The 9,393-nt window shown below is 45.7% G+C and overlaps 1 pseudogene; it reads left to right on the top strand.

Annotated features, from left to right (window-relative positions):
* The first annotated feature begins 297 nt into the window (after positions 1-297).
* Positions 298-3,004, top strand: LOC100390316 (actin, cytoplasmic 1 pseudogene; annotated as a pseudogene).
* Positions 3,005-9,393: the final 6,389 nt, after the last annotated feature.

Raw genomic sequence — 9,393 nt, 5'->3', positions numbered from 1 at the left:
ACTAGAGCCTGGGCAACAGAGCAAGACTCCCCTCAAAAATAAATAAATAAAAATTAATTGATTGATTGATTATGAGATAGCTTATACTTTGCTATTTATTCATTTTTGTTTATTTTAGAGATGGGGTCTTGCTATGTTGCCCAGGCTGTTCTCAAACTCCTGGCGATCTTTCCTTCTTGGCCTCCCAAAGTGCTGGGATTACAGTTGTGAGCCACCCTCCTTCCAGCTGACTTTGCTATTTAAAGGTTTCCAATACTACCATATCATGTTGATCAAAGGCTCTAACTTGCCAAAAAAAAAAAAAATCCCTACCTTGTATATCAATATACTTATATCTATCTATCTATCTATCATCTATCTATCTATCTATCTATCTATCTATCTATCTATCTATCTAATCTATCTAAAACTATGAGTAAAACCAAATAGGTAACCAAATTTAACACTACTTTAATGGATAATGTTATTTGATGCTGAAAAGTTTTAATCCTGGTGTTCGTGAGAGAAGCCTTAGCGAAACTACAGGATTGTCTCCAGTGATGTGTCATTTTACAAAGCCCACACTAGATGGCAGATTTCAAATAGGATTTTCTGGGTCACAAATTAGGAAAAAATGGCCAGTTGAAGTGGCTCTCGCCTGTGATCCCAGCACTTTAGGAGGCCCAGGGGTGATCCACCCTGATCACCTGAGGTTAGGAGTTCAAAACCAGCCTTGCCAACGTGGTGAAAACCCATCTCTACTAAAAATACAAAATTTAGGCTGGGTATGGTGGCTCACGCCTATAATCCAGCATTTTGGGAGGCCAAGGTGGGCGGATCGCCTGAGGTCAAAAGTTCAAGACCAGCCTGACCAACAGGATGAAACCCTCGTCTTAAAATAAAATAAAATAAAATAAAAACACAAAACTTAGATTGGCATTGTTGTGGGCTCCTGTAATCCCAGACACTCAGGAGGCTGAGACAGAATCGTTTGAACCCAGGAGGTGGAGGTAGCAGTGAGTAGAGATCGCACCACTGCACTCCAGCTCAGGTGATGGAGTGAGACTCTGTCTCGAAATAATAATAATGCCGAGACCGCGTCTACCCCACAAACACAGAGCCTCGCCCTTGCCGTTCAGTCTCCCATCCACACCCGCCAGCTCACCATGGATGATGATATCGCTGCACTTGTTGTCGACAATGGCTCCGGCATGTGCAAGTCCAGCTTCGCAGGCGATGATGCTCCCCGGGCCGTCTTCCCCTCCATCGTGGGGCGCCCCAGGCACCAGTGCATGATGGTGGGCATGGATCAGAAGGACTCCTATATGGGTGATGAGGCCCAGAGCAAGAGAGGCATCCTGACCCTGAAGTACCTCATCGAGCACGGCATTGTCACCAACTGGGATGACATGGAAAAGATCTGGTACCACACTTTCTACAACGAGCTGTGTGTGGCTCCTGAGGAGCACCCCATGCTGCCTGAACCCCAAGGCCAACCGTGAGATTACCCAGATCATGTTTGAGACCTTCAACACCCCAGCCATGTATGTGGCCATCCAGGCTATGCTTTCCTTGTACGCCTCTGGCCATACCACTGGCATCATGATGGACTCTGGTGACGGGGTCACCCCCATTGTGCCTGTCTATGAGGGGTATGCCCTCCCCTATGCCATCCTGTGTCTGGACCTGGCTGGCCGGGACCTGACTGACTACCTCATGAAGATCCTCACCAAGCATGGCTACAGCTTCACCACCACAGCTGAGCAGGAAATCGTGCATGACATCAAGGAAAAGCTATGCTACATTGCCCTGGACTTCAAACAGGAGATGGCCACGGGAGCCTCCAGCTCCTCCCTGGAGAAGACCTATGAGCTGCCCGATGGTCAAGTCATCACCATCGGCAACGAGAGGTTCCGCTGCCCTGAGGTGCTCTTCCAGCCTTCTTTCCTGGGCATGGAATCTTGTGGAAACCATGAAACTACCTTTAACTCCACCATGAAATATGACGTGGACATCCGCAAAGACCTGTATGCCAACACAGTGCTGTCTGGCGGTACTACCATGTACCCTGGCATCGCTGACAGGATGCAGAAGGAGATCACCACCCTGGCACCCAGCACGATGAAGATCAAGATCATTGCTTCTCCCGAGCGCAAGTTCTCCGTGTGGATGGGTGGCTCCATCCTGGCCTCGCTGTCCACCTTCCAGCAGATGTGAATCAGCAAGCAGGAGTATGAGTCCGGCCCCTCCGTCATCCACCGCAAATGCTTCTAGGCAGACTGTGACCGAGTTGCATTACACCCTCTTTTGACAAAACCTAACTTGTGCAGAAAACAAGATGAGATTGGCATGGCTTTATTTGTTTATTTGTTTTGTTTTGGTTTGGTTTTTTTTTTGGCTTGACTCAGGATTTTAAAACTGGAACGGTGAAGGTGACAGCAGTCAGTTGGAGCGAGCATCCCCCAAAGTTCTACAATGTGGCTGAGGACTTGACTGTACATTATTTTCTTTAAGTCATTCCAAGTATCGTGAGATGTACTGTTACAGGAAGTCCCTTGCCCTCCCAAAAGCCACCCCATTTCTCTCTAAGGAGAATGGCCCAGTCCTCTCCCGAGTCCACACAGGGGAGGTAACAGCATTGCTTTTATTGTAAACTATGTAATGAAAAAATTTTTAAGTTTCACCTTAATACCTTATTTTGTTTTATTTTGAAAGATTTTAGCCTCTGGCCACCTCTTTTTTTGTCCCTCAACTTGAGATGTACGAAGGCTTTTGGTCTCCCCGGGAGTGGGTGGAGACAGCCGGGCTTACCTGTACACTGACTTGAGACCAACTGAATAAAGTGCACTCCTTAAAAAATAATAATAATAATTAGGGGAAAATTTATATATGTATACACACACACACACAAAGGAAAAAATCCGGGTGTGGAGGCTTACTCCTGTAATCCCAGCACTTTGGGAGGCTGAGGTGGGAGAATAGATTGATTCCAGGAGTTCAAGACCAGCCTGGGCAACATGGGGAAATCCCATCTCTACAAAAATATATAAAAATTAGCTGGGCAGCAGGTCATGGTGGCTCATGCCTGTAATTCCAGCACTTTGGCAAATCACCTGATGTCAGGATTTGGAGACCAGCCTGGCCATCATGGTGAAACCCTGTCTCTACTTAAAAAAAAAAAAAAAAATAGGCCGGGCATGATGGCTCACACCTGTAATCCCAGCACTTTGGGAGGCCAAGGCAGGTGGATCACGAGGTCAAGAGATAGAGACCAACCTGGTCAACATGGTGAAACCCCATCTCTACTAAAAATACAAAAAATTAGCTGGGCATGGTGGAGCGTGCCTGTAATCCCAGCTACTCAGGAGGCTGAGGCAGGATAATTGCCTGAACCCAGGAGGCGGAGGTTGCGGTGAGCTGAGATCGCACCATTGCACTCCAGCCTGGGTAACAAGAGCGAAACTCCGTCTCAAAAAAAAAAAAAATTAGCCGGGTGTGGTGGTGTGGGACTGTAATCCCAGCTATCAGGAGGCTGAAGCAGGAGAATTGCTTGAACTGAGATTGTGCCACAGCACTCAAGCCTGGGCAACAGAGTGAGGCTCTGTCTCAAAAATAAGTAAATGAATTAATTAACTGAGTGTGGTGGTGTCCATCTGTGGTCCCAGTTACTCTGGGATGCAGGAGATAAATAAATGAATTAATTAACTGAGTGTGGTGGTGTCCACCTGTGGTCCCAGTTACTCTGGGATGCAGGAGGATCATCTGAGCCTTTGGAGGTCAAGGCTGCATGCAGCAAGCTGTGATCTCACATTGCCCTCTAGCTTGGGCAACAGAGTGAGGACCTGTCTCAGATATAAATTAAAAAAATTTTAAAGTAAAGAATAAAAATGAAAATATAAAATAAATAATTAGTATTTTTTCTTTTTTAGATTTTTAATATTTTTCTTTTTTATCTTTGTTAAACTTTAATTTTAGGCTCAGGGTACATGTGCAGGTTTATTATATAGGTAAATTGCATGTCACAGGGGTTTGGTGTATGGATTATTTTGTCACCTAGGTATCAGGCATCCCACCTAATAGGTAGTTTTTTTATTGTAGCCCCCCTCACCCTCATGTAGACCCTAGTATCTGCTGTTCCCTTCTTTGTGCCCATGTGTACCCAGTGTTTAGCTCCCACTTTTAAGTGAGAAAATGCAGTGTTTGGTTGTCTGTTCCTGCATTAGTTTACTTAGGATAATGGCCTCCTGCTCCATTTAAGTTGCTGCAAAGTATGTTATCTCACTCTTTTTAATGGCTGCATAATATTCCATAGTGTATATATACGACTTTTCTTTTTACATTTTTTAAAAAGACATAACTCTCTCTGTTACCCAGGCTGAAGTGCAGTGGCACAGTTTCTACTAACTGCAACCTTCACCTCCAGGTTCAAGCAATTCCTGCCTCAGCCTCCCAAGTAGCTGGGATTAGAGGCATGTATTTTATTACCATACCCAGCTAAGTTTTGTATTTTTAGTAGAGATGGGTTTTGTCATGTTGGCCAAGCTGGTCTCAAACTCCTGACATCAAGTGATCCACCCCCCTCGGCCTCCCAAAGTGCTGGGATTACAGGCATGAGCCACTGCACCCAGCCTAATTTTAGTATTTTTAGTGGAGATAGCATGTTGATCAGGCTGGTCTCGAACTCCTGATCTCAGGTGATTCACCCACCTCGGCCTCCCAAAGTGCTGACATTACAGGCATGAGCCACTGCACCCAGCCAGCATCAGTTTTTAAAGTTTAGTTTAGTTTTTTTATTTTTGAAATGGGGTTTCGCTCTTCTTGCCCAGTCTGGGATGCAATGGTGCAATCTCCCTAATTGCAGCCTCCACCTCCCGGGTTCAAGCAATTCTTGTGCAGCAGCCTCCCAAGTAACTGAAATTACTGTTGCCGGCCACCACACCCTACCAATTTTTTGTATTTTTAGTAGAGATTGGGTTTGGCTATGTTGGCCAGGCTGGTCTCAAACTCCTGTCCTCGGGTGATCCACCCACCTCCGCCTCCCAAAGTGCTGGGATTACAGGTGGGAGCCACCATGCCAGCCCAGCATCTGTTATTTTTTGACTTGTTAGTAATAATGATTCTGACTGGTGTGAGATAGTATCTCATTGTGGTTTTGATTTGCATTTCTCTCTTTTTTTTTTGAGATGGAGTCTTTCTCTGTCACCTAGGCTGGAGTGCAGTGGTTCTATCTCAGCTCACTGCAACCTCTGCCTCCCAGGTTCAAGTGATTCTCCTGCCTCAGCTTCCCGAGTAGCTGGGATTATAGGCTTGAGCCACCATGCCAAGCTAATTTTTTGTATTTTTAGTAGAAATGGGATTTTACCGTGTTAGCCAGAATAATCTGGAACTCCTAATTTCATGATCCGCCCACCTCGGCCTCCCAAAGTGCTGGGATTACAGGCGTGAGCCACTGAACCCGGATTTGCATTTCTCTAATGATTAGTAAAGTTGAATATTTTTTCTTGTTGGCCAGGTGTCTGTCTTCTTTTGAAAAGCATCTGTTCATGTCCTTTGCTCACTTTTTAATGGGGTTGGTTTTTTGCTTTTTAATTTAAAGTCCTTATAGATTCTTGATATTAGACCTTTGTTGGATGCATAGTTTCTCCCATTCTGTCGGTTGTCTTTTTACTCTGTTGATAGTTTCCTTTACTGTACAGAAGCTCTTTCGTTTAATTAGGTCCTATTTGTCAATTTTCTGTTTTAATTATATATATATATATATATATATATATTTTAAATAGAGACAGGATCTCACTATGCTGCCCAGGCTGATTGAAACACTTTTTTTTTTTTTAGACATATTTGCTCTGTCACCCAGGCTGGAGTGCAGTGGCATGATCTCAGCTCACTGCAACCTCTGCCTCCCAGATGCAAGCAATACTTGTGCTCTGCCTCCCAGGTAGTCCCAGCTACTTGGGAGCAGAGCACAAGTATTGCTTGCATCTGGGAGGCAGAGGTTACAGTGTGCCCCATGCCCATTTTGTATTTTTAGTGGAGATGGGGTTTGGCCATGTTGGTCCAGTGGGTCTCGAACTCCTGGACTCAAATGATACCCTAGGCTGGGCCTCCCAAAGTTCTGGGATTAAAGGCCATGAGCCACTGTTCCTGCTCAATACTGATTTTTGTATTCTGAAACTTTGCTGAAGTTCTTTCTCAGATCTAGGAGCTTTGGGACAGAGCCTATGGGGTTTTCTAGGCATAGAGTCATATTGTCTGTAACAGAGATAGTCTGACTTCCTGAGGTTCCCAAATCTCAATTCTTGACTTCTGTGAACCTGCAGGCTAAACACCATGTGGAAGCTGCCAAAGCTTGGAGCTTCCACCCTCTGAAGCAACAGCCTGAACTGTACCCTGGCCCCTTTCAGTCAAGGCTGGAGTGTCTGGGACGCAGGGCACCAAGTCCCTAGGCTGCACACAGCAAAGGGACCCTGGGCCTGGCCCACAAAACCACTTTTTCCTCCTAGGCCTCTGGACCTGTGATGGGAGGGGCTGCCATGAAGACATTTTCTTGATTGGGGTTAACATTTGGCTCCTCATTACTCGTGCAAATTTCTGCATCTGGCTTGGATTTCTCCTCAGAAAATGGAATTTCTTTTTTTTTATTTTATTTTTTGAAACCAAGTTTCCCTCTTGTTGCCCAGGCTGGAGGGCAATGGTGCGATCTCAGCTCACCAAAACCTCTGCCTCCCAGGTTCAGATGATTCTCCTGCCTCAGCCTCCTGAGTAGCTGGGATTACAAACATGTACCACAATGCCTGGCTAATTTTTTGCATTATTTATTTATTTTGAGATGGAGTTTCACTCTTGTTGCCCAAGCTGAGTGCAATAGTGCGATCTTAGTTCACCATAACCATGCCTCCTGGGTTCAAGCGATTCTCCTGTCTCAGCCTCCCAAGTAGCTGGGATCACGGGCGTGTGCCACCATTCTGGCTAATTCTTTTTTGTATTTTTAGTAGAGACAGGGTTTCTGCATGTTGGTAAGGCTGGTTTTGAACTCCCGACCTCAGGTGAGGTCTAGGGAAGAGGCAAAATGCTGCCAGTCTCTTTGCTAAAAGATAACAAGAGTCGCCTTTGCTCCAGTTCCCAACAAGTTCCTCATTTCCATCTGAGACCACCTCAGCCTGGACTTTATTGTCCATAACACTATCAGCATTTTGGTCAAAGCCATTCAAAAAGTCTCTAGGGTATGCCAAACTTTCCCAAATTTTCCAGTCTTCTTCTGAGCCCTCCAAACTGTTCCAACCTCTGCCTGTTACCCAGTTCCAAAGTTGCATCCACATTTTTGGGTGTCTACAGCAGCATCCCACTCTGATAATACCAATTTAATATATTAGTCCGTTTTCATGATGCTGATGAAGACATACCTGAGACTGGGAAGAAAAAGAGATTTAATGGACTTACAGTTCCACATGGCTGAGGAAGCCTCACAGCCATGGTGGAAGGCAAGGAGGAACAAGTCACATCTCACGTGGATGGTTGCCTGCAAAAAAGAGCTTGTGCAGGGAAACTCTCGTTTTTAAAACAATCAGATCTCACAGCCGGGCGCAGTGGCTCACGCCTGTAATCCCAGCACTTTGAGAGGCCAAGGCAGGCAGATCACAAGGTTAGGAATTTGAGACCAGCCTGACCAATATGGTGAAACCCCATGTCTAAAAATACAAAAATTAGCTGGATGTGGTGGCAGGTGCCTGTAATCCCAGCTACTCAGCAGACTGAGGCAGGAGAATCACTTGAATCTGGGAGGCAGAGGTTGCAGTAAGCAGAGAGCGCACCATTGCACTTTAGCCTGGGTGACAGAGCGAGACTCCTTCTCAAAATAATAATAATAGTAAACAAAACCATCATATCTCATGATTCATTCACTATCACAAGAACAGCGCAGGAAAGCCCCAACTCATAATTCAATCACATCCTATTGGGTTCCTCGCATGACATGTAGGAGGAGTTAAAATTTAAGATGAGATTTGGGTGGGGACACAGCCAAAGCATATCAGTACTGTCAAGCAAAGCTGAGAGATTTAGTTGGTAAAGAAATAACAAGCCCTTTTTAGATTTAGGCAGTTTGGAAATGACAGCAATAGCAAGACTGGCAAAGGTGCCATTCCCCTGTGTCCCACCAGACAACACCAAAATAAAAGAGGCCAGGTGATAATGCAACATCGGTGATGGGAGCTCTGTTTCTGCAGAGCCGATTTCACACTAAGTAGTTTGAAGAGATGCTGGGGGATGGGTGGGGACAGGTGTAGCATCTTTGCCTAATTGCTCCTTAGCACTGCCCAAACGTTGTATAGGCTGCTGGCACCAGGAAGATTTGAACTTTGGAGCATCTCTTTGATCACCCATGAGAAATTGTTACAATAGCCGCAATGCAGAAATACCCAAACCCAATGAACTTGAGTGTGGTTGGAGTTGATGTGTTGGACAGATGTATAGATCCCTGTGAAAAGTTGCACAGCCACAGACTTAGCTCAGGGTGGGGACTACCTTCCATTGTGAAGTCTCTTATTGGTGCAGCAAAAAACAAAACATTTGTGTAAGAACATTCTGTAGTGACGGGTGCGGTGGCTCATGCTTGTAATCCCAGCCCTTTGGGAGACCAAGGCGGGCAGATCATTAGGTCAGGAGTTCGAGACCAGCCTGGCCAATACGTGAAACCCTGACTCTACTAAAAATACAAAAATTAGCTAGGCATGGTGGCGGGTGCCTGTAATCCCAGCTGCTCGGGAGTCGGAGGCAGGAGAGTCCCTTGAACCCGGGAGGCAGAGGTTGCAGTCCAATTGATAAGGTCATGCCACTGCACTCTAGCCTGGCAACAGAGTTAGACACCATCTCAAAAAAAAGAAAAAAGAAGCCCGGGCTCCGTGGCTCACGCCTGTAATCCCAGCACTTTGGGAGTGTTAAAACGCACGCTCTGAATGAAGAGATCCCCCAAGCAGGCTTTTTGTGAGCAACATGGCTGTTTATTCACCTGGATGCAAGTGGGCTGAGGCCGAAAAGGGTGTCAGCGAAGGGCGGTGGGATAGAAGTTGGTTTTATAGGTTTGGGGTGGGCAGTGGAAAGTTACAGAAGTTACTTTAGGGTGGTTTTTTGCAAGCTGGGAGGGTGTCATAGGTTTGCAAGCTGGGAGGGGGTCGTAGGGTGTGGAGTCAGGAGGTTGACCAAGGTCAGTTACAAAGTCCAATGACCTGATCAATTAGTGTGGGTATAAGAAACAAGAAAGAATGTCTAAAAGTTAAGTAGGTGCCACAGAGGATGATCATTTCTTCAGTTTTCCAGTTACTTTAGATATTCTAGGAACTCATCTTGAGTGTCCGTGCAGGTCACAGAGGTTAACCTGTATCCATGGCACGTCAGTCAGCCTAAAAGATCTTACAG

This window comes from Callithrix jacchus, chromosome 1, assembly GCF_049354715.1.
Source record: "Callithrix jacchus isolate 240 chromosome 1, calJac240_pri, whole genome shotgun sequence".
Lineage (NCBI taxonomy): Eukaryota > Metazoa > Chordata > Mammalia > Primates > Cebidae > Callithrix > Callithrix jacchus.
Note: the sequence above shows the minus strand (reverse complement) of the source record. Positions and strands in the feature narration are given on the sequence as shown.